The following is a 27,166-nucleotide window of genomic DNA, read 5'->3' as shown; positions in this document are numbered from 1 at the left end:
TTGTGAATGTATGCTCTGGACCACAAACAATACACAAAGAAAATCTGAAATACTAATAATTAATCTGAGGAAAATATATTTGTTGTCATCATCACAATTTTTAAGAGATTCTCCTAGGTTTAATTACTGAGTAGGCTGAAAGATTATAAATAATCTTATATTATTAACTTAAATTTACTATTAAAATCTGTAGCTATCCATTACAAAAACACATCAGATTGTCATCCATCCAGCAGAGGGAGCAAAAGCTTTAAAAACTTATTTCAGAAGTCAAAGATTAAAAAGAAAAGAAAAGAAAAGAAAAAAAAAAAAAAAACAGAAAGGACAAGAAAAGGATAGTTTGGTTTTTATTCTTTTTAAAAGGAATAAAAATATAATCACATTTCTTAATGAAAGAAATTAATTTGAAAAGGAAAACTTTTTTTAAAGTTTTGAGGGTTTTTTAAAAATATATTTTCAGTACCAAATTCTTTCTCCTATCCCTCCCCCACCCACCAAGACAAGAAATACAATACCCATTACACATATGAAGTCATGCAAAACATATTTCCATATTAGTCATTTTCAGGGATAGGAGGAAGCAAGAAAAATAAAGAAAGGGGGAAAGCATACTTTATTCTGCAATCTAAATATCAATTTTCTCTCTAGAGATGGAAAGCATTTTTCATCATGAGTCCTTTGGATTTATGGTGGGTCATTGTATTGAACAGAGTTAGTATGTCTTTCCTAGTTGATTATCTTTACAATATTACTGCTTTTATGTACATTATTCTGTTCATTTCATTTTGCATGGTTCATATATATCTTCCTAGGTTTAAAAATTAGCAGTTTAGTGCATAAATGAAATTGATTTTTTTAAAGGGAGTTTTGCTAGGTTCCCTTCCAGCTTTTAAAAGAAAAAAGGTTTCTTAAAGAATATCCTTAGAATACTGCATTCCTCCATGGTTCTCACAATCTTGGCAGGTAAATAGTCCCATATTGCCATGGATCTCAGATACTTTGGAGGATCTTCCAAGATGATAGAAAATCCTTAAGCTAGATTTATTATTAACATTCAAGAGAGTTCAATTTATTTCAACAGTTCCAGTGACCTTGAGGAAGGGACTGGTCAAATTTAGGGAAACAAATAGGAAACATAAAGAAGCCCAAATGAGGTAGAATTAGATGACTATGATATGATTAGATGACCAGATAATGAGAGGAAATAAACAAAGATGTGGTGCAGGAGGGAGCTAGAACTAAAAACCCAGGTTGAATTGGCAATGAAAGAAATTGTTGTAGGGGATAGGAGTGAAATTCACTCCTAGGAAATGTATGCCCCAAGATTAAATATTAATCTCTTATTTCAGCAATGCTTTTGTTAGTGGCTGGGAACAGAGTGAAGGAAAAGAAAAAGAAGTGACTCTAGTTATAAGTCCTATACATATTTATCTGCATTGCTATGAATTTGATACCATGAATAAATGAAATAGCTGCCAACAATAATTTTGTCTAAGTCTGTAATAATGCAATTCATGATTGAACAAGAGAAAACTAGTTCATGGCATAAATAGAGTGCTAGACCTGGATTCAAGAAGATTCATCTTCCTGAGTTCAATCTGGCCTTAGACACTTAATACTTGTATGACTCTAGCTGGGCAAGTTATTTATCCCTATTTGCCTCAGTTCCCTCATTGACTAAATGAGCTGAAGAAGAAATGGCACATCATTCTAGGACCTTTGTCAAGAAAACCTCAAATAGGATCACAAAAGTCAGCTACACGTGAACACAATTGAACATCAATAGAAGGACAAATTAATTAGAGAATGAGTTTAATTTAATAATTTATGAGAATAGTCCAGATCGTTCCCACAATAGATCACTTTGGTACTCTGAGAGAATTAATAGGATGAGGTAGTAGTGGAGAAGGGTGAGGAGTGATATGGCTGTTCCCAAGTGTATCTGAAAATCATTGCTTACCACAGCATGTAATCATGAAAAATAGAAGACTTAAAGGAGCTTTTTAGTTAATGATTGTCTTCAAATGTTTGAAGGACCATTGTTTAGAGGAAGGATTAGAGTTATTTTTATTGTATCATACAACAGAACTAATTTTAAAAAAAGAGATGGAAGTTATAGTGAAACAAATGTAGAAGCATTAATGATCATAATAATTGTTATAAATAATAATAGCATATATATAAATAATAATAGACTGATAAAGCACTTTAAAGTTTACAAAGCATTTTATATATATTATCTAATTTGATTCTCACAACAACCTATTGAGGTAGGCACTATTCTTATCCTCATTTTACAGATGAGTTAAATGAGTAAGGTTAGATTACTTGCCCAGGGAAAATAACTAATAAGTATGGGAGTCAGGATTAACATTTAGATTTTCCAGACTTTAAATCCCAAACTCCATCCAGTATTCTATCTAGTCACTGATTGGGCATTGCCTCACTCAAACTAAAATCTGTTAAAAACCTTAGCTTAAAAAGGTCAAGGTCTCCTACTGCTTCCAGGGCCATTTCTGGTTGTCCTGATCTCTATCTGACCACTACACCCAGATGGCTCTGGAGGAAAAAGTGAAACTGGTGGTTTTGCAAAACCCTTCCTTACTTAAATCCAATTCACTTGTATGTCATTCCATCACCTCCCTAATGCCCTTTCAGGAAGGAAGGACAAACAACAAGAAGTCACTATCTGATTAAAGAAACATCTGGGATATGGGAAAACTGGGACACTGATGTTTTGTTGGTGGAATGGATCCAGCTATTCTGGAGAGCAATTTGGAACTATGCTCAAAAAGTTATCAAACTGTGCATACCCTTTGATCCAGCAGTGTTACTACTGGACTTATAATCCAAAGAGATCTTAAAGAAGCGAAAGGGACCTGTATATGCAAGAATGTCTATGGCAGCCCTTTTCATAGTGGCAAGAAACTGGAAACTGAATGGTTGGCCATCAATTGGAGAATGGCTGAATAAATTGCGGTATATGAATGTTATGGAATATTATTGCTCAGTAAGAAATCACTAGCAGGATGAATACAGAGAGGCCTGGAGAGAAATACATGAACTGATGCTGAGTGAAATGAGCAGAACCAGGAGATCATTATACACAGCAACAACAAGACTATTTTAAGATTAATTCTGATGGAAGTGTTACCTTCAGCAATGAAAGGATCCAATTCAGAACCAGCTACACCCAGCGAAAGAACACTGGGAAATGAGTGTGGGCCACAACATAGCATTATTACTCTTTCTGTTATTGTTTGCTTGCATTTTTGTTTTTCTTCCCAGGTTATTTTTACCTTTCTAAATCTGATTGTTCTTGTGCAGCAAGATAACTATATAAATATGTATACATATATTGTATTTTATATATTTTAACATATTTTTTACATATATTTTAACATATTTAACATGTATGGGATTACCTGCCATCTAGGGGAGAGGGGTGGAGGGGAAGAAGAGGAACTGTTGGAACAGAAGTTTTTGCAAGGGCCAGTGTTGAAAAATTACCCATGTATATGTTTTGTCATTAAAAAGCTATAATAAAAAAAAGAAAAGAAATATCTTCTGGCCATGTGAATCTTCCCAAACTGTAATGGCCAGACTCAGGAAGCAACAGATTCCCTTTACAAAAGGTCTTCATGCAAAGACTGGATGCCCACTTCTCATTATGTTGAAGAGGTTACTCCTCTTTTTATACATCATTTGGACTAGATAATTTTGAAGGACCCCTCCAACATTTAGATTCCATAGTTTAGTGATTATTTTACTTGTATGGAAGTAGAGAATTGACTCTTCATATATTAGTATGTAATAGGTTAAGCTGCTTTGTTCCCTATTAATCATTAGAATTTTCAAATTCTTCCGTTAGAAGATGATGTTGGTATATTTTAACATGTTTAACATATGTTGAATTGCTTGCCATCTAGGGGATGGGGTGGGGGGAAGGAGGAGAAAATTTGAAACACAAGGCTATACAAGGGTCAATTTGTCAAATTATTTGCGCATGTTATGAAAATAAAAAGCTTTATTAAAAAAGAGTTTCTTATTCTTAAATGGATCAACTGTGCTACTAGTTAGGGTTAACAAAGCAAACCATGAAAATTAATATTAAAAAAAAAGATGATGTTGGGTTGGTTTCATGAAGCCTGGGAAGATATAAATCCTCAGTGAAGGAAGGGAGAAATTGGCATAATTATCTTGTGGAAAGGGAGAAAGTTGATGAAAATATGCATTGTTCAGACAGTGATGTGCTGCTGGAGAGGCAGTAGTCACAAGTTCATCTTTAGACAGACAAACAGGCAGGCAGAAAGAATGATAGATGAGAGAAAGAGAGAAGAGGAGAGAGAGGGGGAGGGAGGAATAGATAGAGACAGAGACAAGGAGAAAGAAAGGATGGAGAGAGAGAGAGACAGAGATAGAGAAGAAGAAGAAGAAGAAGGAAGAGGAGGAGGAGGAGGAGGAGGAGGAGGAGGAGGAGGAGGAGGAGGAGGAGGAGGAGGAGGAGGAGGAAGGAGGAAGAGGAGAAGAAGGAGAAGAAGAGACCAAGAAAGGGAGAGAGAGAGAGGAAAGGAAAGAGGAAGAAACAGAAATAGAAACAGAGAGACAGAAGCAGGAGAGGGATGAAGGGAGGGAGAAAGAGACAGAAACAAAGACAGAGAGAAGCAGAGACAAAGAGAGGGAGAATTAGAAAAAATAGATATAAGGATAAGTAGATATAAAGATATATACATAGACCATTTATAAGAGAAATAGCCTGGAATAATGGAAGTCAGGAAGACCTGAGTTCACAATCTACCTTTGACATACTAGCTATGTGATCATATACATGTCTCTTAACATCTCGATACCCCAGATAATTCTCTATGGCTAAGCATTAGATTTCAAAGTCAAGATCTGACAGACTTACTCTGTGAGGGACATTGGACAAGTGAGGGACATTAACTTCTCTGTGCTTCAATTTCCTCAACTATAAAATGAGCTTGAGACTGAACAACTTCTAAGGTTCCTTCTAATTCTCCATGTAGGATTTCTTGATTGTATAATTTACAAATGAGTTGTCATTCTGTTGGGTGGAGGGAGTTTATACCCTGGAAGTTCCACTATGTTGTCATTCCTATTAAAGATGGTAGATAGACAAATCTTTAAATGGGGATGTCAATATAAGTCAATATAAGATGTCAATATAAGATATATATATATATATATATATACATATATACTGTGTGCATATACATGTCTGTATACATTCACACGCATACACACACAACACACACACACATATATATATACAAGGTATATGTAAATATGTATGTGTAATTGTTATAAAATGAGCATTTATGTGCATATATATTTATTGAAAATAAGCTAGTCCCAGACTCCTATAAAGATAGATTATATTTGGAAAACTGAATTTCTTTCAATGATCCCAATTCATTCACTAACTCAAAAGTTCCTCCTTTTAAGACCAATATTCTCATGGAAAGAGACATAATGGATAGAGAACTGGCCTGAGCGACAGAAAGACTTGGTTTCAAAACTGGTTGAGTATTTGGGTTCAAAGAGTAGTAAATGGTTCAATGTCAACCTAAGCTAAACCAAACGATTTGAACTTCTTGAACACCACTAGAAATCTCTAATGGAGTACTTCAGGGATCTGTGCCATTTAGCATTTATATCAGTCCTTTGTATAAAGAAATAGATGATATACTCATCAAATGACAAGAAAATGAGAGGAATGGCTAACCTGGTGAATGATAGAATCCAGATTCAATAAGACCTTGACAGGTCAGAGAATTGGGCTGAATAAAATAAGATGAAATTAAAAATGAGTAAATGGATTGTTTCATATTTTTGTCCAAAAAACTCTTCATAAAAACAATATCATGGGGGGGGAGCATGGCTAGACAATGCTTCTTCTGAAAAAGATCTGAAATTTTAGTCAATTAGTATGAATCAGCAGCATGATATAGATGTTCTTTATGCTGCAACTTATTACAACATACTGTCACCAACATATAACCATCATGTATCTTCCCCTTGCTCTTGGAGTTATTCAGAATTTTTATTTTTCTAGGGTCTTTGTATTCAGTCCAATTTAATTATGTAGTAAAAAGGGGGTTGGAAGTAAAAAGGGGGTTGAATTTGGAATCAATAGGGACTTTCATCATCAGTTCCAACTTCTGACATTTAAGTAGCTAAGTGATGGGCAAATGACTAAACATCTGTGTCAAAATTCCCTATCTCTAAAATAGGGATAATATGTGTAGATAAGTTTTAAGTGTTTTAAATACATGATCTTGCTAGATTGTGTGAGATAAATTATATATGTAATATAATAATATATGTATTATATATTAATAATAATATATTATATTATTATATATGCCATATACAATTAATAATATATTATAACATAATATAATAATATGTATATTTATAATAACATGTAATATAATAGATATATGTAATAACATATAATATTACATAATAATTTATCTCACACAGTCCAGCAAGATCACGTATTTAAAACACTTAAAATTTTTCAACTATAGAAACATTAGCTATTACTAGTATTGTTACTAAATCTCTTGTATTATAAGAATATATATTAAGAGACACATAGAATTATCAGCCATTGTAAAAAAAGAACATCAAAGATTATCTAATTCTGCCCCTTCATTTTTTTTTAGAAGAAGAAACAGATCTATGGAATCAATTAAACTAGTAGTAAGCAACAGCTATAAGGTATGAACTTAGGTCTCCTATCTTCTCAGCCAGAGAGTGTTCCACTATGCCATGCTGCCTACCTACACAACAGATCAACAGTCTTCCTTTTCAGTCTTCTCTTTTCAATGATAAGTGGCTTCAGCTCCTTAGGTTCTTAGATTTTAACCATCATTTCCATTTTTTAGCACTTCGAATTCCCTTGGACCATTTACTTCCAAAATAAAAACTACTAAGAATTCCCATTCAGGGATATAGAACAATGTAAATCATATTGAGATTTTGATACATTGATAGTGTAGGGATGTTGCATGACTCCCATTTATGTCATACTATAGTCTCTGAATAATTAAAGTTTAGGATCATGCAAAAGGAAATGAAAAGGTAGGTATGAGCAGATCATGGTAGAAGTTGGAAATGAAAAGAATGCTTCATGGGAACAAATAAAAATGAGCTGCTTATGAAATAAAAATGGGGAATAACCCAATAGACAACCCTAATACTTCAGTAGTATCATGCAATGTCAAGCTATTTGAACGAAGCCCTCAATACTCTGATTGGATCCCTTATGGCAAACTCTGATAGGGTTGAGAGTCCCATAGGAAAGTCAGACCTAAATGGATCACCAATTTCATTACTAGAGGGAATGACCAGATCCACTGTAGTACTAAAGTGGGAGATGTTACCACATTAAACAAATTGGCTGAAGATAAAAGGAATCATTCAGAATTGATAGGCAGAGTCCCTCTGAATATATTATACAATAGCTGAGCAGCTGGATAGGGCTCATTTCAACTATTATGCTTCCATAATTTGTTGACTGAGTCATGCCACCCACCATGATTGCCAGCTGTTAAATCCACTTCATAAATGTTGTAGTTTTCTTAATGGAACCAAGCAGATAAAGGATAAAATTCTTGCCTGGGGATTCTAAACTATAGTTAGTCCACAGCACTGGATGCTTTCTTTGAGAAAAATGTATTTTATTTACACAAAAACATCACAGTAGTTGAAAAAGTCAGCAGTATTTAAATCCAACAGAATTTTCTCCCAGAGATAAGGGTTCACAGATGGTGAACACGTCATGTTCTTTAACCCAACCCAGCAAATAAGCTGCATTGTTTGAAGGGTGGGGCTTTATGAGCATATTGACTTAGGAACTCACTTGAGCTAGAGATTTGCTAAATTATTAATGAGGATTTTTTTTTGTGTGTGCTGATATCCTACAGATAGAAAGCTATGAAAAGCTTTGTTAAACAAAATTTACTTCAATTATTCCAAAAATATTTTGGAATCTTCCTTCCTCTACCAAAGCAAGTCCCTTTGCAATCTCTCTATACCTTACTAGATGCTTCTTATAAGTTGTTGTGGTCAAATAAAATAATAACCTGGAGGTCAGCTTTCTAGTAATGGAGCCCCTCTCAAATGAGTAAAACTGTTCCTAAGAAACAAGATTATCATGGGTTGTACTCAAATTCAATTCAATAAATAATTAAGTTCCCACAAGTTAATCCTATGTCAGGTATTAGTGACAACAAAAATTGTGGGTAGTAATGAAAACGAAAGCAATTTCATTTTGTCTGAAATTCCTCTGGCTTGGCTCCACCCTATTTGGATTGCAGCCCTCAGCCCCGTCTGCAATCTTCCTTTCTGTTAAAACAGCCAGAATAGAAGAAAAGCCTTTCCTATTATTTGCCCCAGCAATAGGCCCTGTCCAGTCAAGGGATACCACATCTCCTATCCCTATACTGCAAGCTCCTATACAATCCAATATACCCATTGCCCGTTCACCTCTTGTCTAAATTGAAACCTATATAAGCTTTGCACATTTGGATGGTGCTCCCTTGCTAGCAAACTCAATAAACTCTCTGCTTCCTAAATTTACTATTTAGACTTTGATCTGGGTTTGGTCCTAGTTCTGATTCTGGTTTGTTCCAGCACTAACAATTTTACCTACAGTGCAAATAAAGGCAACAAGCATTGCTATCAAGCAGTTTTTATCTTATTGAAGAGAAATATGTACACAAGTAAATAAATATTAAGCAAAAATGAATGAATGAGGTATTTAAGTGATTTAAATACAATTAAACTAGGCCCCTTCTCTACAGGATAAGACTTTGGGAGATGAATATGAGATATGATTTGGAAGTAGGTAGTGTTGTGGGAGGAACTCTTGTTCCAAGGGCTCCTGAGTATGTCTGTTCATTTCAGGTGCTTGGCAGTTGTTGCTGGTAATGATAAAGAAAGAAGGCTCCCTCCCCATCATAATTTATCCTCTTAATTATGCTTGTGGAAACTGGGCTTAAAGTAGGAACTTCTCTTGCTAAGGATCCTATGTCTATTTCATTGTAGTTAGCAAGTAGTTAGCAGTTGTTGGTGGCGGTAATTGATCCATGAATTCTCCCTTCACGGATAGCTATGGGGGCAAGGCTGGAAGCAGTTCTAATGGTCTGTGATAAGGTAGAATAGGCACCAGGAGTGATAAATAGAAATAATTTCAAGAGAACAATAAATTGGGGGGGGAATATTATATGAAAATATCATAATATTCAATTTGATATGATTTAGGAAAGCAATTTAGGCATCAAATGATATATCAGGAATGCAATTCCTAGTTCCAAATGATGTGTTTGGGGTTCAGCATCAAGTGATGAGATTGGTGTAGGCTCCAAATGTTAGGTTCAGTCATGAACCCTTTCTCTTTGGTAAAAGTTAGATTTATTTAGGATAAGAGGTTTCAGACAAAATGAAGAGATACAATAGACACAAGAAATGCTAAATATGAAATAGAATTGTAAGAGCATATAGTTAGCAAGGAAAGGAATTTTAACAATTAATGATGTAAAAGACAAGTTCACTAGTGAAATTAACTAGGAGAAACCTCCATGAGGTTGGAGTATGCCTTTAGTTGATAGGATCAGTTCTAAAAAGGATTTAACACCCTAACAGAGTTAGTTAACTATAAAAAAGAGAACTACCCCAAGTGGCAAGGTGTGGACTTGAAAGGAGAGACACCATGGGCAGAGTATTGTAGTCTGCTATAACTCCCAAAGGGATTCGGCAAAAATGGTGTGGGGCATGGACAGATTTATAGGGGAAATTTAATCTCAGGGTTTTGACATAACTTGGATTTCTGATTGGACAAAATAAGTTGGGGCTGCAAAATAAAACTGATTCTCAGCAATGCCTTTTCCTGCTTGCCTCAAGGAGTAATTCCATCTATATGTCAGTCTTTCTCTGCCAACCCCACCTAGTCACTCAGGATCTCATCAGGTTCATGACATGGAACAACCATGACAAGACATCCATCAGAGATTACAACATTTTGCTCTTTATTATATGAATTAACAAGGGGAAAGATGAGTTCCCTAGTGGAACTCACAATTAACCAAGAGAAAGGAGCTATTAAAGGAAAATGCTATTAGGTGGAGTTCTAAGGTGATCTTAATCCTTAGTTATAAGCACATTTTTATAGGAGAAAATATAACTTAGGGAGTTTCTCAGGAGAGGAAGGAAAATAAAGGCAGAATAAGGATGTATATTGAGATGTTGAGACTTCCTTGAAGATATTAACAAAGACAATCTTTGTTCCCATCACAGATATCTTAAAGATGCTAATCAAAGCAGTCTGGCCACATTATGGTTGCCATTTAACTTTTGGTAAGAAGTCAGTCTGGGAAACTAAGTTCCAGGATGAATGTTTTAGCATTTCCTGATGAGGAGAAAGAATAAACTGGTTTAATCTGCCCTACAGACCTCTGAAAATAAGGATCATGTGACTTCCTGAAACTTGGGCCTAGGGTCTGACCCATTCCATCTCATAGACTTTTTTGAGAACTCATCACCCAATCCCATTCAGTCCCCCCTCTTTTTTATACATTTGAAGATTTCTCAATTAATCCTGATATATTCCTTCCACTAGGACAACCTTGTAATCTAGACCTTAAGGATTATCCCTCTCTTCAGTTTTAACTATAACCCGCCCTTTACTATTTAGAACCAAGACCCACATATCTGTGGAAACTTTCAGGAACTATTTTAGTTAAGAAATCTTGAACTATTCTAGCGATTTACATTCATAAGCATACAGCCCCATGGAGGCCCGGGGGCTTCAGGGCCAATGTCACATCATTCCTACCTCAACCAGTCTGGACCCAGATTCATTTGGGAGAAAGGGATGAAGGTCTCATCTTCTGGAGCTGCTTCAGGCCGACAAGGGGTGTAGAACTGGTCTTGCCCAGTGGGGTCTGAACTGAGGAGGGGAGATAAGTGACTTGCAAAGTGGCAACGGCAGCATCTGGTGCTGAATTCAGAATCAGGTATCAGGTGATTTCAGGTTGACCAACTAGTTGGAATTTCATAACTTAGAGTTTGAAAGAAGTAACTTCCACAAGTATATTAAAAATACAAGGCCAAATGTGAGCAAAAGAAAAAGAATAAACAAAAGTGAGTTAATATGGAGGTTATTAGGTATGGTAACCAGGAACCCCACCCAGAGGAAGATTAGGGGAAAGATGAGGCATTCATGAATGCCTCTCATACAAACAACTTTTCCTAGGATAAATACCAAAGAATGTTTTCCCCAAATTCCTGCTTTTGTTTCCTCAAAGGAGTAAGGGTGGAACATTGTGGCCTTAATTGAGTATGATCTCCTTTAGCAAAAACTCTAGAGCCTTTTCGATCTTACAAGGGAAGGTTTTTACCCAATTAGGACAGGTGTTAACAAAACCAAAAGCAGTTTAAAGCCTCCTGAGAGGGAATACATGTGTAAAATCTCTCTGCCAGTCCTCCGCAAATATGTACCCTTCCTCCAGATAGACTTCAGGAGAGGCAGAGTTAACGGCCCTTTCAGAATTTAATTGGGCATACACTGGGCAGACCTGACAGATCTGTTTAATTATTTCTCTTAGCTTGTCAACAGTGAAGATAGGTTTCACAAGGGACTAGAGAGCATTTTTTTCCTAAGTGGGTACCTTGGTATAGGACAAAAAGAAGTTTCCATTCCACTTGCCTCTGGGATTAGAAGCTGGCCTGAAGGTAGTGCTATACTAATCAGACTCCCAAGAAACTATTTTAATGACCTAGAAAAAATAACAACAAAATCCATATGGAAGAACAAAAGGTCAAAACTTTCAAGGGAACTAAAAAAAAAATCAAATGTAGGTGGTCTAGCTGTACCAGATCTAAAACTATATTATAAAGAAGCGGTTACCAAAACCATTGGTATTGGCTAAGAAATAGACTAGTTGATCAGTGGAATGGGTTAGGTTCACAGGACAAAATAGTCAATAACTTTAATAATCTAGTATTTGATAAACCCAAAGACTTCAACTTTTGGGATAAGAATTCACTATTTGACAAAAACTGCTGGGAAAATTGGAAATTAGTATGTCAAAAACTAGGCATTGACCCACATTTAACACCGTATACCAAGATAAGGTCAAAATGGGTTCATGATCTAGGCATAAAGAATGAGATTATAAATAAATTAGAAGAACATAGTATAGTTTACCTCTCAGATCTGTAAAGGAGGAAGGAATTTGTGACCAAAGAAGAACTAAAGATCATTACTGATCACAAAATAGAAAATTTTGATTATATCAAATTAAAAAGTTTTTGTACAAACAAAACTAATGCAGACAAGATTAGAAGGGAAACAAACTGGAAAACATTTTTACAGTCAAAGGTTCTGGTAAAGTCCTCATTTCCAAAATATATAGAGAATTGACTCTAATTTATAAGAAATCAAGCCATTCTCTAATTGATAAATGGTCAAAGGATATGAATAGACAATTTTTAGATGAAGAAATTGAAACTATTTCTAGCCATATGAAAAGATGCTCCAAGTTATTATTAATCAGAGAAATGCAAATTAAGACAACTCTGAGATACCACTACACACCTGTCAGATTGGCTAGAATGACTGGGAAAGATAATGCTGAAGTTGGAGGAGATGTGGGAAAACTGGGACACTGATACATTGTTGGTGGAATTGTGAATACATCCAACCATTCTGGAGAGCAGTTTGGAACTATGCTTAAAAAGTTATCAAACTGTGCATACCCTTTTATCCAGCAGTGTTACTACTGGGCTTATACCCCAAGGAGATACTAAAGAAGGGAAAGGGACCTGTATGTGCCAAAATGTTTGTGGCAGCCCTTTTTGTAATGGCTAGAAACTGGAAATTGAATGGATGCCCATCAATTGGAGAGTGGCTGAATAAATTGTGGTATATGAATTTTATGGAATATTATTGTTCAGTAAGAAATGACCAGCAGGATGATTTCAGAAAGGCCTGGAGAGACTTACACGAACTGATGCTGAGTGAAATGACCAGGACCAGGAGATCATTATATACTTTGACAACAATACTATATGATGATCAATTCTGATTGATGTGGCCATCTTCAACAATGAGATGAACCATATCAGTTCCATTTGTTCAATAATGAAGAGAACCAGCTACATCCAGAGAAAGAACTCTGGGAAGTGAGTGTGAATCACAACATAGCATTTCCACTCCCTCTGTTTTTATCTACTTGCATTTTTATTTTATTTTCAGGTTAATTTTACCTTATTTCTAAGTCCTATTTTTCTTGTGCAGCAAAATAACTGTATGGATATATACCAGATTAGTAGAAATTTTACAAGAGTTGATACAACTTTCTAAATGTCTGGCTTCCTCATAAATGTTCTCACATCAGAGCTGGAAGCACTTAAACTGCTAGTAGGTGACGACCACTTGAATACAGGGGTAAGTGGAGAGTAGGAGGGGAAACACCAGGAAATGCAATATGGACAATGTTTGTCAGTTGAATTCTTGGGACCTTGCATACAGAAGTGGATAGTATGAAGGACGTAAGTAAGCCTCTGGTATCCACTGAACTTCAGGGTTCATCCAGGTATTAGACAAGAAGTAACCGCTATCACTAGATGAACAAAAAAGATCATAATTCTCCAGCATTTGTTGACCTTTTTCCATATCCTTTGTAAATTTAATTTTGCACAATGGAGGTATGCCTGGTAATTGTCTGAAAACAGCCTTTAAGTTTGTCTATTCTTTCAGCGGAAGTGAAGAACTCAGATCTTCAAGAGTAATTGTAACCACGGAGGAGGGGAGATTTTAGACCTTCAGCAGATGAATAATGCTTAAAAGTTTTAATGTTGCATCCTTTGTTCATAATTTCACTCTATAAATTCTCTATATGTGAGTGTGTAACTCATGCAAGTCACAAGAGGTAGGAAAGAGTAGAATCTCAAGGAGAATCAAGGCAACTGAGACAAAGAATTTCATGATAATCTTTATATTATCAGCTTTATAGAGAGGCAAGATAGATGTTGGGTCACATCATTAGAAAGCTAGAATTCAAGTCACTCCAGTTAGCTCAGTGGGTTAGACAGTAGCATTGGGAGTTGAAGAGAACGAGATGGGGTCCTATCACTCAGGCAAAGGTCCAAGCTGGCAAGCCATGAATGCACTGCCCATGTGTGACAAGGACTCAGTATTCTTCCTCATCCATCTCTTTTTCAGATTTTTGTACTATATATAAGACCCAACTTCTTGTATGAGAATCCCTACACAATTCATGAAGTAAATATAAGTTATGATGTCATGTGGTAATCTAATATGAGAATTGCAACCACAGTTTTATGAGACATGGAGAGAAAAAGAGACCATTTGTAGCTGGGAAGTTACAAAAAGGATTTATGGAGACGAAGAGCCTGAACTGCGCCACGAAAGAAGGGAAGTATTTCTTTTCCTTTTAAAAATAAATTTATTTTTGTTATTATTCTGGACTTGACAAACATAAACACTTGCATATACAAAGAAACATAGAAAAAAAGGATTGTACATAACACCAGGAATATCCATCACATACACTTTGATTTTTTGAAGTATTGAATAAATTTTGCACATTAATTTCAGAGCTATCTTGTTTGTCTGGGTCTCCTAAAGACCTTCCAGGAAAAGAAAGATTTCAGAAGGTAAAGATATGAAGGAAGAGCATTCCAAACATTTGGTACAGAATCTGCAAAAACATAGATGAATTAGTCAAAGTATTAAACCTACTATGTGCTTTGGACTGGTCTACATACTAGGAACATGAAGATAAAAGTAAAACAGTTCCTGACTTCAGGAAGTTTATTTATGTGAAGGAAACAATCTACCTTTATCCAGGAATACTGTTGAAAGGGGGCAAAATTAAATCAGATAAATTAAACCAGTTCATTTGGCTACAACATAGAAATTCTTAAGAACAGTATATAATAAAGAATATAATGAGCACCCAGATGGCACAAGGAATAGAGTGCTGGGTCTGAAGTCTGAAAGAGTTATCTCATTGATTTCAAATCTAGTCTGAGACACTTAGAAGCTATGTGAACCTGGACAAGTCACCTAATTCTGTTTGCCTCACTTCCTCATCTGTAAAATGAGCAAATTACAAAGTATTTCAGTGTCTTTGTTGAGAAAACTCCAAATGGACACAGAAAGAGTTGGATATAACTGAACAACAAAAATAGTATATAATAATAGTAATAGTACATAGTAAGACTGGAAACTTGGAAACATATTGAGGGGGTCTTGAATGCCAGGTTGTAGGGATTTAATTCATACTGTATCAGAAGGATGGAACTTGTACTTTTCTTTGTTATTGTAGACTAGATGAGGTTTAAATTGTACCACTTTTCTTGTCCTTGCAGCAACAACTCAGTGCCATCTAAGAGAAAATAAACAGAACTTAACATAGAAAATTAGGTGCTTCTCTGATGTCAGATTAAATATGTACAATAAATACAATTTCAGATTAAATCACACTACATAAAATATTACACCTTTTTAAATACCACCAGGGAAATCTTTAATAATAGTCACACACAAGAAAGAGAAAAATGAAGAATGAATATTAAGGAAGAAATTCCACTAAGAAAGTGAATTATGATCAGGAATTATATAATTAATTTTCTTAGTGGATTTTTTTTCCCTAGACATAAGTTAACAGACTTAAATTATGTGAATGGGCCACATTCGTTCTGGATCATAATTCACTTTCTTAATGGATTTTTTTCCCCTTTGACACAACACACTAAATGAATTATTGGCATAGACCAAGCTACCCAGAAACACCTTGGACAAAAATTGAGGTTGTTTCTACAGAGCCAATATAACTTTGTCTCATGTCTGTAAAAGACTTTTAAAAGTATCATTCTTGTTGGCAGCTTATTATGAAAAGACACATTTGCTCTGTATAAGTGGACTTGATCCAATTCCTCCAGCACAGTTTGTCAGGAATTCTGATCCTTTTTATCATGGGCACCCATTTAATTCATTCATTTTTTATTTCTTTAAGTTTTAGCTATGCTTTTTTATTTTTTCATTATAGTCATTTCTTGATATTTTGACACCCCCCACACACACCCTTAAGCTTTCCTTTCGACAAAGTAAAGCAGTTAAGCAAAACAACCAACACAGAAAATTATCTAAATACAAATGCAATATACCCATAACCCTCCACTTTTCTTTGCAGTGTTGGGTCTAAAATTGGTTATTACAATTAATCCAGGTTCTGATTTCACTGTTTTCATTTATATTATTGTAGATTTTGTGTGGATCATTTTCCTGGTTCTACTGACTTCACCCTGCATCAATTCATATATACTTTCCCAAGGTTTCCAAAATCTTCATATTTGTCATTTCCTACAGTACAATGCTATTACATTAAATTCATTACAGCAATTTGTTCACCTATTCCCCCTATTGATAAGTACCCACTTTGATAACCACAAGCTATTATTAACACATAAAATATTGGAAGGGTAACCAGGTGGTGCAGTGGATAAAGCACCAAGAGTAGAATTCAAATCCTTCCTCAGACATTTACTATGTAACCTTAGGCAAGTGACTAAACCCTGTTTGCCTCAGTTTCCTCATCTGTAAAATGAACTGGAAAAGAAAAAGTCAAATTCCTCTAGTATCCTTGCCAAGAAAATTCCAAATGGATTCATGAAGTGACTGAATAATGTCTGAAAACAAAGGTACAGGAAATCAATTTTGAAAGAAACAAGTCCTTTCTATGTCAAGGCTTAGAACTCATCCAATCAATAAAAAATGACCTCTCTAATTTTCATTCATGCCTTTTACATGCACATATGTTTTACCTTCTTGAAGGACTCTAATCTTGAAGCATTTAGGAGACTAATGATAACCCTAAAGCAGTAGAAATCTTGGTGAAACTGGGAATGCTGTCAAAGAAAAGAAAAGAAAAATGGACAAAGAAAAGATGTGTGTTTGTGTGTATGTTCAAACTGTACTCCATGGCATATCTGTCTGGCATATGTCTTTAAAAATTAATTTTATATTATTCAAGCATTGTTCTGTTTGATAAGTCTTGATACTCATAAAAATTAAATCAAGCCTGAATTTGTAGCATTTGCCATTTCTAAGGTGTAAATGATTACACTGAAAATTTAACAACCAGTTCTCTCTAGCTAGCATATACCTGTCAGAGGATACAAATATAAATAAGCAATCATCATAATAACAAAAATGGTTGGCATTTATATAATGCTTTAAGGTTTCTTAAACACTTCACAAATATTATTTCTTTTTATCCTTGTAAAAACTCTAGGAGTTAGGTACTATAACTTTCCTCATTTTATAGATAAGGAAATTGGGTCACATAGCTAATAAGTATCAAATGGGGACATATATACATATATATTATATATATATATATATGTGTGTGTGTGTGTGTGTGTGTGTGTGTGTACTTAAATGATACTTTGCAAAACTCCAAGTACTCAATGAGTAAATGGCAGACAGCTATTGTTATCAGCTTTCCCTCTATTTTGCATTGTATTTTCCCATGTCCATATCTTCCCACACTGCCTTCCCCATTCATCATGAAATGTAAGTAATCTTCTTGAGGGCAATGACAGTGTTGTTTTTTTTTAAACTTCTACACTCCTTGTACTTAGCACAATCCCCTGCACACAGTTGGTGTTTAATGAATGTGAATCAAGGTGAATTGAATTGAATGCTACGAAATGTTATATTAATTCAAAAGAAGATTGCTTCAGCCTAAGTTTATCATAAGTTTGTAGATGTGGAACATGAAGGAACTTCTAAGGCCCTCTGATAATGGTATCATGGATTTTGAAGGATGGGTAGTATAATTCATAAGAGGAGAGACAGTGAAGTCTCAGAGAAGGAATCAGAATGGGGAAAGTATACAAATACTGAAATCAATCAAGTTCATATTTATTTTAACACCTGCCAAGAATATTTAAGTTTAATCGTGAGAATGCAGGATGCTTAGAGAAAATTAATGAGAAAGTTGGAAAGATAAGTGAGAAGTCCTTAAAGGTTTTTAAATATCCTGTGAATAAAGGAATACAGAATATTCAGTCAAGAGTATAAAACCATTGACAGCTTTTTAAACAAAAGAATTGTGTGACCAGGGACTAGGTTCTGACTTCAATCATTAATTCATTCATTTGCTTATTTTTTCTATTCCAAGCTCCATTTGGCATTGTTAGCTCATCATTATTTGTGCCTAGTTCATAACTAGTATGAAACTTATAAATACTCATCCTGAAGCCTATGTTCCACTTTACCATTCAAAATTAAAAGCTAAATGAAGCATCTTTTTTCACCATTAATTGCATTATAAGTTCTATCAGTCCCTTGCAGCAATCTTTGCATATGTGTCTGGTGCTCTTGCTTCAACCAATACCATGTTTTATGTCTTTCATCGATGGATATTTTTTACTTAAATGTGTGAGCATTAAAATATAATGAAATAACATTCAACAGGCCTAAAAAGAGAATCTGTGAATATGCACGCATTTATGTTTGGAAGCTGAAATTAATAAAACATCTCTTCAACTCTTTTCATGTATTTTAACACATGGTGTTTTACCACATAAAATATTCTGACACTATTATTTGAGCCCATACATTTTTACCAGAGGGAAACTATGAGTATACTGCTGGGGATAAAAGAGAAAGAGCATGTCCTTAGCTCCAGGGTAGAACATAAATCACATATGTTTTGTATATTTGCTTTTTTCCCCCAGTAGCTACTTATTCTAATTGTTGTCCTCTTTCAACACAATAATGATATTAAAGCTACAGTATTGATTTCCTGGGTCATAAAAAATTGATTGAAATGCACTTTGGAAAGCAAATGTTACATTTATCAGAAATTAGTATGTCTAATATCATTGTTTGAGGAGTTAACTAAACCTTTGGATCTCAATATCCAGAAATGCATGAAGCGAGGAGATGTATGCCCTCCAAAGATGTTCACTACTGTCACAGATAGTATCCTGTGCAGAGTCCAAATGAAAGAGAAAATCTTTATATATTTTTTGTGACAAGTATTCCATTGACAGGCTAGTGAAATTTACAGACCTCTTAACAGAATGTTTTTAAATGCATAAAACAAAAACACATAAGATTACAAAGGAAACCAACTTATTTATAGTAGTTATCAATTATTAAAAAAAAGTTGATAGGCTCCAAATTAAGAATCCTTGCTAAAGGTTGCTGATATCTTTCAGATGCTTTTATTTATATTGTGCATTATGTTGATTACCTCAAGCCCTAGACCACAAGATTTCTTCATTAAGAACAATTCAAGAGTTCAGACAAACAGTCTTCACAAAAAAAAAAAAAAAAGGATGAGCAATATCTACTGTCCCATCTTATATACATTTTGGTGCATATTCCATTGAGTTGCTCTACCAACATGAATATCTTTGACCGTTATTAAAGAAAAGCAGGGGAGATAGATGATAGAGTGCCAGCACTGGAATCAGGAAGACTCATCTTCATGAATTCAAATCCATCCTTGGACACTGATTAATTATATAACTCTGGGTAAATCACTTAATCCCATTTGACTCAGTTTCCTCTTCTATAAAATAAACTGGAAAGGTAATGTCAAACTACTTCAGTATTTCTGCCAACAAAACCCCAAGTTGGGTCACAAAAAGTTGAACATAACTGAAATGACTGAACAGCAACAAAGAAAACCAATGAGTTGTAATACAATAAATGAATAGAAAATCAAATAGATTGGATCACATATGAGAAATTATAAAATTATTTAAACAATTCCAAGTAGCTGTCTGACCCAAAAGAGTCAACTTTTAAAACACCAATATTCTCCCAATGATGCTACAGAGGACCAAATCATGAAGTACTTTGATTCCTAAAAGATCCAAATAGTATATAAACTCAAAGATCAATGGAAAAACAGATAGTAGAAAAAGCTAGATTGCAGACTATAGTCAACAATAACTTGTGCTCAAGAAAAATACTATATCCAGAAAATGTGAAATCATAAGAGAATAAAGACTAGTCATGAAACAAGATAAAGAAAAAATAAATAGTCACAAATGCTACGCTGAATCAGAATATTTAAAGATCTAGAAGATTTCAATCAATCAACTAACAAGAATATTGAGTAGCAAGTAGATGAGAGGAAAAAGCATTTTGTCTAGAAGAAGAATCCTACAGAGGAGACAATCAGCCCCAAAGCCAAGAAACAAAACAGGAGCAGTCTGGTGGTGCTATCTGACCAACAGAGATGTTATGTTCAAGGGCAGCCATGTGTGAATACTATGAGAAGAAAAAGGAGCCCTACCCCACCACAGATGTGATTTTCCTTCCTCATGAGTCTTCCCTAAGGTGTGGCTTTCTAAAAGAATATTCTATATTTGCCTACTGTATGCATTTGTGGGAGACTATAATTTAGGTTTATGAGGGAACTGGTTTTTAACGCTGTTCTTACTTTGCCATTTCACTAAATACCTTTGGTTAGAGCTAACTCTTTTCTGAAGTTATTAAAGTTAAATTTGTTGATTTTTTAAGAAAAAATTAAAAGTTGATTTTTAAGTTCTAGTTTTAGGAGTGAATATTTAATTCCTGAATCTGAGGCAGTTGAAGACCAAATAAGCAAATGGCAAATGGGAGAGGGTTAGTCACAGAGAAAGAAAGCTATATGCAAGTTACAATACAAATATAATTACTGATAAAGTTATTCACCATTTTGATCCTTTAGGATTCATTCTAGCAGCTAGGAAGTTCATAAAATTCCTCATGTATAAAGTAGCACTGTCTGAGTCTTGAAAAAAACTATGAGGCTAGGAGGCAAAATCAAAAAAGACAGGACAAAGGCACAGAGATGGGAGATAGACAAATATAAATAAGAGGACTAAGCTCAAAAGGTTGGTTGGGATTAGTTTATGAAATGGTATAAACATCAAACAAATCAATTTTTGTCTAGTTCTAGAGGCAATAAGGAACTATTTAAGTTTATTGAATTGCAGAGTAACATGATTACACTTACCTTTCAGGAAAATGCCTTTGATAAATATGTGCAAGATATGAAACTTAAGGCTTTAAATAAGGGTGGGATGGTGCATGTTTGGGTAAAAAGAAGAAATGAGATATGAAATGACAAAACTTGGAAATTTATTGAAGATATGGAGAGAATGAAAGGAAAGAGCCCAGGATAAAACTGAAGCTATGAAACCTGGGTTACTGGAAGGAAGATAGCACTCTCAACATTAATATGGATTTCACTTTCATGGGGAAGATAATGAATTTTATTTTGAACATGTTGAGTTTAGATGCCTACAGAACATCAAATTTGTAATGCCAAATAGCCCATTTGTAAAGATGACCTGGAGATCAAAAAAGAAAACAGAGTGGCATATAAGTTAAAGATTAGAAAAAAAAGATAGTAGATGCAATTAATTGTAGGAGATGGGAGGCCATTGAGGGTGATACGTTTCAGGTTCTTGGTGAAAAGGAAGGCCATCCCTTCAACAGAGATTATAATGTGTGAATAAGGGATGATATCAAAAGCCTTTGAGATAAAGAGAAGGGAGAAGAGGGAGCTAATGGTTAATAGCTTCAATATTGCCAGTAAAAAATTAAGTAGATCTAAATTCTTCAGCTAAAAGGACAAGAGAAAGGTATAGTTTGCAAAAAACAAAGAATTAAGAGAAAACAAAGTTTGGAAGCCCCTCAATGGAGAGTGAGGTAGAGGAATAATTAGGAATAATAGAATAGCCTTCTTTTACTTCAATCTCTGATATTAAGGTGCCCAGTTTTGCCCATTAGTGTCCCAGTTTTCCCTCCTCCAATATTCATCATTAATTTTTCCTATCATCTTAACCAAGCTGAGAGATGTGAGGTAGTACCTCAGAGTTGTTCTAATTTGCATTTGTCTAATCAGTGATTTAGAACATTTTTTCATATGATTAAAGATGGCTTTAATTTCAAAATCTGAAAATTGTTCATATCCTTTTATCATTTCTCTTTTTTTTTTTTATTTAATAGCCTTTTATTTACAGGATATATACATGGGTAACTTTACAGCATTAACAATTGCCAAACCTCTTGTTCCAATTTTTCACCTCTTACCCCCCCCCCTCCCCTAGATGGCAGGATGACTAGTAGATGTTAAATATATTAAAATATAAATTGGATACACAATAAGTATACCTGACCAAAACGTTATTTTGCTGTAGAAAAAGAATCAGACTCTGAAATATTGTGCAATTAGCTTGTGAAGGAAATCAAAAATGCAGGTGTGCATAAATGTAGGGATTGGAATTCAATGTAATGGTTTTAGTCACTCTCCAGAGTTCTTTTTCTGGGCATAGCTAGTTCAGTTCATTACTGCTCCATTAGAAATGATTTGGTTGATCTCGTTGCTGAGGAGGGCCTGATCCATTAGAACTGGTCATCATATAGTATTGTTGTTGAAGTATATAATGATCTCCTGGTCCTGCTCATTTCACTCAGCATCAGTTCATGTAAGTCTCTCCAGGCCTTTCTGAAATTATCCTGTTGGTCATTTCTTACAGAACAGTAATATTCCATAATTTTCATATACCACAATTTATTCAACCATTCTCCAATTGATGGACATCCATTCAGTTTCCAATTTTTAGCCACTACAAAAAGGGCTGCCACAAACATTCGTGCACATACAGGTCCTTTTCCCTTCTTTATAATCTCTTTGGGATATAATCCCAGTAGTAACACTGCTGGATCAAAGGGTATGCACAGTTTGATCACTTTTTGAGCATAGTTCCAAACTACTCTCCAAAATGGTTGGATTCGTTCACAACTCCACCAACAATGCATCAATGTCCCAGTTTTCCCGCATCCCCTCCAACAATCATCATTATTTTTTCCTGTCATCTTAGCCAATCTGACAGGTGTGTAGTGGTATCTTAGAGTTGTCTTCCTTTTATCATTTCTCAATTGAGGAATGATTTGTATTCCTATAAGTTTGACACAGTTCTTTATATATTTTAGAAATGAGACCTTTATCAGAAACATTGGCTGTAAAGATTTTTCCCCAGCTTTGTACTTCCTTTTTAATCTTGTTTCTGTTGGTTTGGTTTGTGCAGTTTTTAAATTTAATGTAATTAAAGTTGTCCATTGCACCGTTCACAATGTTCTCTAGTTCTTCTTTGATTATAAATTCCTCCCTTCTCCTTCCCCTCTCCTAATTTGGTTATGGTATCGTCCTTATGGTATCTATGGAAAGTACACCACAAAATATCATCTGTGAAGAGTAATAGTTTTATTTCCTCATTGCTTATTCTAATTCCTTTAATTTCTTGTTCTTTTCTTATTGCTAAAGCCAAGATTTCTAGTATAATATTGAATAATAGTGGTGACAATGGACATCCTTGTTTGACCCCAGATTTTATTGGGAATTCATTTAGCTTCTCTCCATTACAAATAATGCTTGCTGTTGGTTTTAAATAGACATGGCTTGTTATTTTAAGGAAATCTCCCTTTATCCCTATGCTCTCTGGTGTTTTGGGGTGCTGTATTTTGTCTAAAGCTTTTTCTGAATCTATTGAGATTATCATATGATTACTGTTGGATTTGTTATTGATGTGGTCATTTATGGTAAAAATTTTCCTGATTTTGAACCAGCACTGCATTCTTGGTATAAATCCCACTTGGTCATAGTCTATTATCTTGCTGATAAATTGCTATAATCTCTTGCTGATATTTTATTTAAAAATTTTACATCAATATTCAATATGGAAATTGATCTGTAATTTTCTTTCTCTGCTTTGGCTCTTCCTGGTTTAGGTATCAGTACCATATTTGTGTCTTTGAAAGATTTTGTTCTTTAATTGTTTGGTTCACTTGTGAATCCATCTGACCCTGAAGATTTTTTTTAGAGAAAGTTCATTAATAGCTTGTTCAATATTTAAGTAATTTATTTCCTCTTCTGTTAATCTGGACAATTTATATTTTTTGTAAATATTCATCCATTTCAGTTAAATTGTCAGATTTGCTGCCACACAGTTGGGCGAAATAAGTTCTAATTATTCCCGTAATTTCTTTTTCATTGCTGGTAAATTCACCTTTTTCATTTTTGATACTAGTGATTTGGTTTTTTTCTTCCTTTTTTTAATCAAATTAACCAAAGGTTGATTTATTTTGCTATTTCTTTTTTCATAAAACCAACTCTTAGTTTTATTAATTAGTTCAATAGTAGTAAGTATTTTTTCTTTGTTTGTTTTCTTTTTTAAAAAATTTCCATTACACACTATTCTGCTCAGTAGATAAAAAGTTGACTTTAAAGTCAGGAAGACCTGGATTCAAGTCCTTCTTTGCTGCACACTGGCTGTGGAATTTGGGTCAAGTTGCTTAACTTTTCAATGTTTTAGGCAGCTAAGACTGAAAAGAAAACACCTGCATTGGGAAAGAAAATTGCCTCATTCTGAGGTTCCTTATTCCAGTGATTATTTCATTCATAATTTTAAAAAAGGAAAAAATAGTTACCTCCAGTATTTTGGGGAGCTTGTCACTTCTCATTAGAAGGAAGGAAACAGACATTTATCAAATCACTATGTGCTTAATATATTTTCTCACTTGATTCTTACAACAATCATGAGAAATAGGTAATATTATTATCCCCATTTTACAGATGAGAAAACTGAGAGAAGCAGAAGGTAATTGATTTATACAAGATCATACAATTAGAAAGTGTCTACGATTGTTATTATTATTCTTCATTGTGTCCAACTCTTCTTGACCCCATTGGGGTTTTCTTACCAAAGATACTGAAGTGGTTTGCCGTTTCCTCCTCAAGCTCATTTTACAGATGAGGAAACTGAGGCTAACAGGATTAAGGGATTTGCTCAGATCACATGATTAGAAAGTGTCTGAGGCCGGATTTGGACTCAGGAAAAGAATTCTTCCTGACTTTGGCTGGATACTCTATCCATTGTACTACTTAGCCCAAGTGTTCCTGATTCAAGGCCAAAGATTCTACTATGTTACCTAGGAATCCGAATTCATCCTAATTCATGAGAAGGTTAGAACAGATGGTCTAAGGGACCTTCCAGCTCTGACATTCTCATAAAATTAAAGTTAATTACTATTCAGATGGAATTTTAATATCTCTGTAATAGATTATGGTATCCCTAGATATAGTTTAATATAGTATCCCTAGATAATATTTTCCATGACCTTTTAGAACTTGTCAATGAACCCTTAAAACATTAAGAATGTTCAGAATAATTATGCGATCACAAATAAGGCAGCACTAATGGATTTAGTAATGACAAAGTAGTCTGGAGAAAGGCAACCAAGAGACATGGATTTGATTACAATCTGCTCTGTATATCCTTGGTTTCAATCAGTTAATCACTGAGGAACCTGGTTCCTTTCCTGAAAATATGAGGAGTTTGATTCTGGATTTATGACACACATATATAGAATGTTAGAAATGTGATAATGATTTATACATGAGGGATCATGGGAGAGTAAAGAACACTAGAATTGGGCTAGAGTTCAAATCCAGCCTCAGACACTAATTTACCAGCTGTATGACTCCAGGCAAATTAGGTCCGTGAGGTCATAAAGAATCTAACATGACTAGATAAATGAAGAGCAACAAGAAAAGAACAACAGAAATCTTACACTGAGACTTGGTGGCTAATACTAGGTTAATACTAGGTCAGAGACAGGTCTTTCTCCCACCATGGTCAGTTTATTCTTGAATATGAGGTTTCTTCCTCCCCACCTGAAAAGCATTTTAGCATAGATCTAGACCTAGAAGAGACTTGATAGGCCGCATTTTCAGATGCATAAACTGAGGTATAGGGAGACACACAAATAATGACCATCAGAGGCAGGATTTGAGCTTATAACTCTAGAGTCAGTTCTCTTTCCATGCATCATGCTGCCTTCTCTTATGAGTAAGAATTAATCAAATATGTGTATTTGTTGTTGTTCAACTCCTTATGACCCCATTTGTGGGGTTTTTGGGGGCAAATATACTGAAGAAATCCACCATTTCCTTCTCCAGCTCATTTGACAGATGAGGAAACTGAAGCAAAGGATTAAGAGATTTATCCAGGGTCACACAGCTACCAAGTGTCAGACTAGATTTGAACTCAGGGAGCTGAATCTTTCTGACCTCAAGTCTAGCATTCTATCCACCACACCATCTAGATGCCCCAATATTGTGTACAATCTTATTTAAATTAATTCTTTAAAATAAAAAAAAAACATTCCCAAAATTGAGCTTGACTTGCTTTGATATTTCAATGGATCTAGAGCTTAATCAAACTGTATACTTCCTCTACTAATATAGATTGTAAACCAGCACTTTCTCATTGATGCAATTCTTATCCATGACTTTTCCTGAATGCTCTAAAATCGCTTTACCTAGAATGATGGACATCTTTTTCTAGGTTCCTTTCTTATTTTGTGGTTAGCTAGTGGAGATTAGTAATACAATATAGACTTTGCTTGTCCATCTATTGTTATTTTCATCTTTACCAAATGATGAACTCTTTGTGACTTTTTTTGCTCATTTTATGGAATTTTAAAAATTATTTATAGAATAAAAAGGAATTTTCAAAACATGATATATAATGAAAAAGATAGTTGCACATTAAACTGGAAATCTATTATTTTCCACTAACCCTAACCCTTTTAAATATATAATAAAGCTATGTAAATTCCTTTTCTTCTTCCTTCCCCACAGACATGACTACTACTGTACATAATTTATTCTATACATCCTTCTATTTATCTTGTGATAAGTATGTAACTTTCTAGTAATTATCTTTGATGTTTTTAACACCATTTCTCATTTGCAAATCATGTTGTCCCCTGCATATGCTTTATTTCCCATGAGTCTTCCATAGTCTTTTACTGATTCCTAGATTATAAATTTCCATAATTCATGGTCATATGGCATGATGCTAGTGAATAGAGTTGTCCTTAGGAGTACCAGTATAGGTCAAAAAATTTTTGCAACATATAGACTCAAAGAAATACTTAGAGTATAGGTTATCTGACTGTCTTACCCATCCACAGCCAGTGTATATCAGAGGTGTATCTGGAATCCAGCACAATAACAGCAAGAATCTA

This window comes from Sarcophilus harrisii, chromosome 4 (assembly GCF_902635505.1).
Source record: "Sarcophilus harrisii chromosome 4, mSarHar1.11, whole genome shotgun sequence".
Lineage (NCBI taxonomy): Eukaryota > Metazoa > Chordata > Mammalia > Dasyuromorphia > Dasyuridae > Sarcophilus > Sarcophilus harrisii.
This window is presented reverse-complemented; position numbering follows the sequence as displayed.